This window comes from Mytilus edulis, chromosome 12, assembly GCF_963676685.1.
Source record: "Mytilus edulis chromosome 12, xbMytEdul2.2, whole genome shotgun sequence".
NCBI classification, from domain to species: Eukaryota; Metazoa; Mollusca; class Bivalvia; order Mytilida; family Mytilidae; genus Mytilus; species Mytilus edulis.
Window position 1 is genome coordinate 41,329,231 of NC_092355.1, and position 9,076 is coordinate 41,338,306.

Here is a 9,076-nt window from a genome sequence, read left to right on the forward strand (position 1 = left end):
TGCGAGAAAATCACATATCAATTGTGTGTTTCGATTTTTAAGACCGTAAACTTTAATTTCAAGTTTAAAAATGTTCAACATATTTTCCCATAACTCATATAGAAAAAGCATATTTAGAGAGCTTTAATCTCAATATGCTGTTAAAAAATTTCGGAATGCAAAGTAAAATTAAAATATTTGTGTTCTATAAGAGTATGAATTTGCGTATTATTTATTTGAATCTGAGACTCATATAAATAATAAGCCGCTGTCCGGTGAACGAACTTGTTTTCGAACGACCCACAAAACTCCTTTTGAACGCTGAAGTTAAATAATCTATTATAATGTAATGCGATTATGATTTTTCTTATTTGACCAAACCGGGTTATGCATTTTGAAATCTATGACGAAACCGGGATGTATACATTGACGAAACCGGCCAGTTCGATTTTGACATGACCCATTTCTTTCGTTCCATACACAAAGTTACAATTATTGAGATGCTCATAATAACTAAATTTGCAATCTCCGTGTCAATATCTATCTTCCCGTACCTTTCTTTCCGTACAATGTGAACAATTCAACGAGAAATTAAACAATTTCGAGGCAAAGTTCACTCAATTCGTCATTTTGACATGCATTTTGACTTATTTCTCCGTTAATAGAGAACGGTTGTAGAAAATATTGCATCTCACAATAGAAAATAGTTGTATATGTATATTTATTCTTCGATATCATAAAAAGAATAAAAAATAAGGAGAAACCTACCTTTCTTTTGTCTATTGGTGTTCCGTCATTGTTCCGGATGTTAGATAGCATCGAGTCCGAGCAAATTTTGCCGGTGTGGTTTAGACACAGTGCGACCCAGTGCTGTAAAAACGTTTTGGAAATTTACGTTCAATATTTTGATGACCATTAACATTATACTCGGTTCGTCATTTTAAAAACGTTTTTCTTACATGCATTCACTGATTGTAACATAACAAATAAATAGAAAACATAAAAATAGATACTAAAAAAGGCAAGCTTTACTATCATATCTATTCTACCCTTATAGTGTATGTATGTTCGTAGTTTACAGTCTACAGAAAAACGACAAAAAAAAATCAAAATTAATAAAAAAAAATTATGTTTTTTGAAGGACGGAGGACTAAAAAAATGTTTACTGTCCCAAGTACCTGTGACTTTTGATATTTTTCTTGAAATTCGCCAGTCAGAATCTTTTACAAAAAATCATCCTAACATCAGTTTACAAAGATTTTTCAACCACGATCTTCTTGCCCGCGATTTCTCGGCGGGGTTTTATTTAATATTGAAAAAAGAACGTAACGGTGTTTAACATCATACTTCATATTTTAATGATACATCTACATTTAAATCAAACTAATTAACATGAAAACACCTCAGGTAGTATTTTATCTTACGACGTGACCAATATAGTATAACAAAAATACCGTAAATTAAAATAGGCAAAGACCGTAAAATCTGACAAAGTAAACGTTCTCAACAAACAAAACTAGCGGAAAACAACTCTCATATTGATCATACATTAAAAAACTACATCAACTGAAAGTTTCTAATCATTGAAATTTCAAATTTTTTAGTTAATACATTAAGACAAAACAATATTGTTCAACTGTTGATTACATATTGGAAACATATGCAGGTTTTGTTGCGTTGCCTCTTTTAAACTTCTTTGATAAATTCCATCGATCTGCAAGAAAAAAAGATATTAGTCTAAATAAAAGTTTATTCTGAAAATATTTTTGTTATTTTGTATGCAAAATTGATACGACAAAATTATACAAGGTTTTAATCATGCTGGTTGCAGTACGTCCTGTTTACAAACCTTTTGCAAAATTTTATGTTTAATAAAATTGAGAATGGAAATAGGGAATGTGTCAAAGAAACAACAACCCGACCATAAAGCAGACAACAGCAGAAGGTCACCAACAGGTCTTTAATGCAGTGAGAAATTCCCGCACCCGGAGGTGTTCTTCAGCTGGACCCTAAACAAATATATATACTAGTTCAGTGATATGAACGCCATACCAAACTCCAAATTGTACACAAGAAACTAAAATTAGAAATAATACAAGACGAACAAAGGCAAGAGGCTCGTTGAAATATGAATTGACGTTCAACATATTATTTTAAACATCAAATATGAAAGTTGAAAGCCGGCTTTATGTATTAACCAGAACAGTAGTCGAAACGGAACAGCATTTATATTTCAACAGTCATGCACAAAGGTGTGTCAGTACTATCAAAATAATTTTCAATAACCCTTTCAAAGATTGAGATTATCATAAAATAATTCAACGCGTTCAAACTATTTGTTTTCTCACAAATGCCGTATATGCATTTTAGATTCTGGTCCTTATTGACGTTTTTATATTAAAACAAATAAACTACTGAGTATCAACCATATTGGTTATCTAATGCAACAGCACAGATAAAGTATTTTGATCAATCAAAACCAATACCATATTTAATTTGGTAAGCCCTTTAAGAAAGCTAGGTGTAAGCCAATTAGAACTCTTCAAAACAAAATTTGTCATTTGTAGAATGAAACAGTGCATAAATTATGTAATAAAATTTGAGTACAAAGACGTAAAAAAAGATATGAGAAAACATATGCAATGCCGTTATATAAGTTGACAGGATGTTTTGAATAAAGACTAAATAGAAACATAAACAATGTTTATCCTTCGTTACTTGCAATTGTTAAACATGACAACATCTAATGATTTATATATGCTTTCATGTATACTTCTTTCTTTGTAACAGCTCTGCTATATATATTAATCCATTGTATTTTTGTTATATCTTTTAATTCTGAGAATAGAGCTATACTGAGCTTTCACTAAATTCGACATGTATATTCTTTGTACGTTTTGACTTAACCAAATACTAGTTCAGCTTTATCAAGTTTTAAACTTAATCTTGTTCATTGAAGATTCACTTAACGTCGTTACAGTGAATTGTTAAAGACAATATATTACTTTGCTCTGTTTGCTTTTCCGTTCGAACGAGTATTTCCTATTTATATTAAGAGCACTTACTTAAATTTTCCGTTGCACATACACGCACTACAAATGAAAAGGCACAATAAACATTAAAATAATTTATTCTATTGCAAAATAACTGAATACAAACACATTTCAATTATTTCAAGGTTAGTGTTACGACATTTGCAATGATTAAAACACAATATGTCAATAAAACAATGTAATGCAAAATATTTGTGGTTTTTATATAAACATGTATATACCGGCTTATCCAACACGTTGAATATATTATTTGACAAAACGGTGTCATTGTGTATCCTTAAATGCTTTAAATATATATATATATATATATATATATATATATATATATATATATATATATATATATTAAGACAATAACAATAAAAACCAAGGAGTAAACAAAGACTCACAAAATAAAAGGACATTGACATCAACAGTTATAAATAATAATTAAGAAACAACATGAACTCCACTAAAAACCGGTAGTGAAATCAGGTGCTCCGGAAGAGTAAGCATTTCCTGCACCGTATACGGCACGTTAGTTCTTTGTTCAGTTCGGTAATGATGGAAGGTTATTATGACTGAGGAAGAATATCAGATATGATTTCTGACACACTTTTTTCAAAATGACCAATCAGCTCATGATGGCGACCGTAAAATTTCTTGAGTCATGACCCTAATTTGATTGATTCATAGCCCTGTCGTAGCAACTTTTTAGGAAGCGGTATTCCTCGTTCAACAAAATGAACGTACTTTGAGCTAGCTCTAGAGTAACGTATCACTTAAGACACATATACTACATATGCTGGTGCCGCTGGGATGTTGCTACACAGAAATGGAAATTTGACTATAGGAAAATTAAAATGTTGGTATTAAAGTTATTCAAATGTTATAAACTGTTTAATTTGTTGGATAGTTTTATATTGATCATTATGAGAAATGTTGTTTTAATGAGTTATACAGTAGAAACGTGCAGGCTTTTTAGTCACCTATGTTCCCAAAGAGGATAATATGCAATAATACATAAGACGTTTGCTTTTATCTGACCGACACCAATGCATGATATTAAAGTGCATACATATTATCGAAGTAATTCAATACAATTGCTGATATGATAGTCTCAATAACTACTTGTATTATTTCCGATCTCAAATCAAAAATGAACAATGATATATTGACTGTAGTTATTAATTTTACTGTAGATGAAACTTCGAGTACACTTACAGTTTTTCATCTCTATCATTTTCATAACTAAATCAAACTGATATTCAAAAAATGAAATAAAATAGACAATGAAAACGGAAAACATGTCAGTAACTCGACCAAAGAGCATGAGACCAAGATCACAATACGTCTTCGACAATATAAGAAAACCCGCAATCGTTGGCGGGCTTCAGCTGACCCTTAAACAGAATATATACTATATGATGTCCATTTCCACTTGTTTATATTTATTTAAGGGGTCAGCTGAAGCCCACCTCCAAATACGAAAGTATCTTGCTGTGTTGAAGACACATTATTGCCCTTCGGCTGTTTTCTGCCCTTTAGTTGGGTTGTTGTCTGTTATCGAAAATCTGTATTTATGTGCTTTTAGATTTTTACACATTTCCGATTTCCCTTCTCAATTTGAGTGCAGGAAAATGGACGCCATAAACTCCAAAACATACAAATGAAGCACAATAAAAAAAAAACACCACAAGACTAACAAAAGCTATCGGTTTCTTACTTTGATCATGCTAGAATAAAAGCGGCGGGGCGAATATTTTGGTGAAATTGCAATCCCCCCTATACCATACACTCTACCAAAGTGAAACAAACAGCCTTATTCATAGTAAAAAAGTTTGTGGTATGGTCACCAATGAGACAACTCTTTACAAGAGACCAAATGACACTAAAATTAAGATCTATAAGTCACCGTACGGCCTTCAACAATCACAAAAGACCATACCTCAAAGTCAACTATAAATTGCCCCGAAATGACAAACGAAGAAGGGTCGGAGGGGTCCTGATCCCGAAATCCTGGACTTGAAAATATGAAATCCCGGCATTCCGAAATTCAAAAGAAAAATTCCAGGATCCCGAAAGGGTCAATCCCGAAATCCCGAGCTTAAAAATATCCGATCCCGATGAGCCGAAAAAGGTCCTGCCCCCTCACAAATGTAAAACAATTCAAACGAGACAACAAACGTCAGAATTCATGTACAAAAAATGAACGAAAAACAAATATGTCACACATCAACAAACGACAACCACTTAATTACAGGCTCCTGACTTTGGAGATACACATGCATACATAATATTGCAGGGTCATCACATGTAAGCGGAAATCAAACCCTCCCCTAACCTTGGACAGTGCTGAAAAAGTACAACATAAGAACGAACTATAAAAATCAGATGGATGAAGATACAAATACTACAAATAAAGTGGATGTGGCCAGGTACTTTTACATCCCAAAAAAAAAAAAAAAAAGACTAAGAACTGATGTGAGAATACTCGCACTGGCTGACAGCTAGTTCAAACCACAAACAACTAATATAAAAATACATACATCTAAGAGTAGATTATCAATCAGTACACATTCAACATCCAATGGATTTAGTTTAAAGACATCATAAACAGTCAGCAAATACAGGTATCGACAGATGTACATCAATGAATGTGTGTATGTAGATAACAATTATATTTAGTTTGCTTTTGATTTACTGATAACAAAATTATTATTAATACCAAGAAAAACAATATTCAATGATCTAGTCACAGTGTTGAATTAGTAACGTTTCAGACTGAGCATATTGAAATTATCGTTTCTGAATTCCTGGGCACGGAGAACGACATTTCCGTAAAAATGAGGATGTTCTATCCCGTTTGAAAATAGTTTTCTACAGCTACAACCAAACTTCAAAACCAAATCTATATATCTATTAAAAAATTGAGTAAAGGTTGTTTTAGTAATTTGTGTAAACGAATCACTGGCTTAATAATTTACCCACGTTCGTTAAAATCAAAATGTGTATTGATTTAGATTTTCGAATAATGTACTTGTAGAAAAAGATTAAATTAAGCAAAACAAATTGTGTGACATTGGAAACACTGATTTTTTGATTTTTTCTAGTAAAAAAAAAACCCGCTTATTTTGTATTAATAACAAAAATACAAAGGGGAAAAAGTTAATTCATGATATACACCTACATTGTTAGTAGTTCAATAGACAACTAAAGACTTAATTAAAAAAAACACCAAAACCAGGGAGTAATCTAAGGTGCTCTGTAAGGACAAGCAGATCTTGCTTCTCATGTGAATTATTCGAACTGCAGCCGGTTTTTTTTTAATAAATAACAAAAGAACAAAGGGGAAAAAGTAAATTTATGATATACACCTACATTGTTAGTAGTACCATATACAACTAAAGACTGAATAACACGAACCCCACAAAAACCAGGGAATAATCTTAGGTGCTCTGGAAGGACAAGCAGATCCTGCTTCACATGTGAATTATCCGAACTGCAGTTGTATGGATTTGTTTACCAGTGCTCAATCTAATTTTTCATTAATAAGTTTAGTCTTCCTTTATATGTTATAATGTCAATACTGAAAAATCATAAAGCGCCCAATAGAAAAAAAATAGAAATTACTGTAAGGCACCTCTAGAATTTATCTTTCTATTTTTTTAAGTTTTTTCTTTGTGCAATAAACTAAAATAATTTGTCGATTTTTCAGAAATTGGTGTTGTGTTGTTTATTGGTTGAGTACGCGGGCGTCCGAACAGAGAATCACCGATCGTTTGCAGAAGAATATGACAATTATTTTCAGTTTTGATTGACGTCGAGCACACTGGCCACATCCATGATTTGAACTCATAATACCAGTGTTGACATGCTAGTGAATTCATAGACCAGTGAATACCGAGTTCCCTATGTGTCGTGTAGAAAATATATATTATTTTGAAGTTATCAAAGGTACCAGGATTTTGTAAATTTATTCGCCAGAGGCAACCAATAATTTATACTTGAGGCGCAAATTTAGTTTCTATGTTTCTATGTTTCTGAAGGTTTTTGATTTTATTTATAATAAACAAACTCTTGTTTGTGCAAAACATGTTTAAAAAAGAGAAAAAGAGTGTAACCTGGATGGGAGTGCAGACAGGTCAATTATAATATCGCTATGTATGATGCTGTGAACATGTCAAAATTAACAAACTTGACCATACAATGTTAGATACTGTAAATTCAGAAATTATGGGGTGTATTTATTATTGCAATTTGTGGGAAAATATATCACTAGGAAATCCTGCATACAGATATAGTTTCAGATATCAGAATACAAGTGCTTATGATAACATGAACGGGCACTTACGGACTGCAAAAGCATCATATTTTACTGCAGATGTTGTATTTTATAATACTGTATTTTGCTCACATATTAAATTACAGAAACAATATCTAATTATCAGAACTTCAGCTGTATAGAAATGTTCACCAGAACTGAATTATTGTTTTATTCATAATTTAGTTGTACATTTATATGTGTGCTTCTAAGATTTATTTAAAAAAAAATAAAAGTTCTTTCTTTGTGCAATGAAAAATATATTTGTTGATACGACAGATGCATTGATGTCTTTTTGGCCTGGCCTTCAATATATGTGTCGTGTATTGATTGATTGAATTGTGTTTATCGACACTAACAACAGTTGAAATTTGAAATCAAAACACCAGTATTGACATGCTGTTGTTTAATTGGTTTGCATACTTAGAACACTAAGCCACGGCGTACCCAATGTATCTTGTATGGAAAAAACATTTTCTTTTAAAGTCTTTAGCCATCATAGTTTGTGCTCTCATATATGCTTGACAAGACAAGTGTTACTCTTTGTCTTTTTTTGTCTACTTTGTTCGTGACTTACGTCCAATGGTTCAATATTATATCAAATCTGGCAAACAAGTTTACCTTACCGGAAATACAGCTACTAGTGTTGCATTGCAGTTAAAATAATATATATACTTCTCTTACTGATACTTGAACTTGGTACTTACTAACTGAAAAAAGGAAATGTGATTAGTTTTTTTTTAAACTACTGATGCATTTGTACATTTTCTATATTGCTTTGTTATCGAGTCGTTAGAAAGATATCCCACTTTTAGTTTTAGAGCTATGTATAACAGTTTTGTAAAATTGAACCAATTTTTTTTATTAGCAATTTAGTGCATAAGTAAGATTCCGGAATGTCTTTAATGGTCTTCAGTCTATTTCTATGTGCAATAATACGAAAAAGCAGTGCATATATCGTGTAGAGAGTTATGATGAGTGAATTAAAGGATTTATTTAGCAAGGGAAGAATGTTGCTAATCTACCCTTACATCGATTATTATAAGTAATACAGATTAATCGATCTTGAGACTTATAATTTCATAAGCCATAAAACAACTCAGTTTAATTTTTTAACTTTATTGATATGACGTACTGGTATCCAGGTGTTTATAAAACTGTCAACATAAATGTGTTTGTCAAGTTATTCGCCAGAAGCAACCAACAATTTATTTTTTGAGGCGCAAATTTAATATGTAAGCTGCTGAAAGAAGTTGTTGATTATTTTAATAAACAAACTCTTGTGTATGGAAAACATGTTTTTAAAAACACAGTAGAAACTCGAGTACAGACAGGACACTATGTATGGTACCATGAACATATAAAAATTGTCAGACTTTTGTCACCTTACAATGTATAGTTATTTTTGCTTTAACAAATTATTTGTTGTATTTATTATTGCAATTTGCGGGAAAATTAAATCATATGCGAGTTTTATTATTGGGATTTTAGGAGAAGCTGTATAAATACATATATGTACCAGATATCAGAATGCAAGATCTTATGATAACATAAAAGAAGACTAACTGACTGCAAAAACATCGTGTTTACTGTCTATGTTGAATTTTATAAAACTATATTTTGCTAACATATGAAATTACAGAACATGTATTGATTAAAAAAAACTTCAGCTTCAGTAATTGTTCACCAGCATTGCACTTATTGATTCATTCATAATTTTCATGTGCACTCTGCTGGTGGA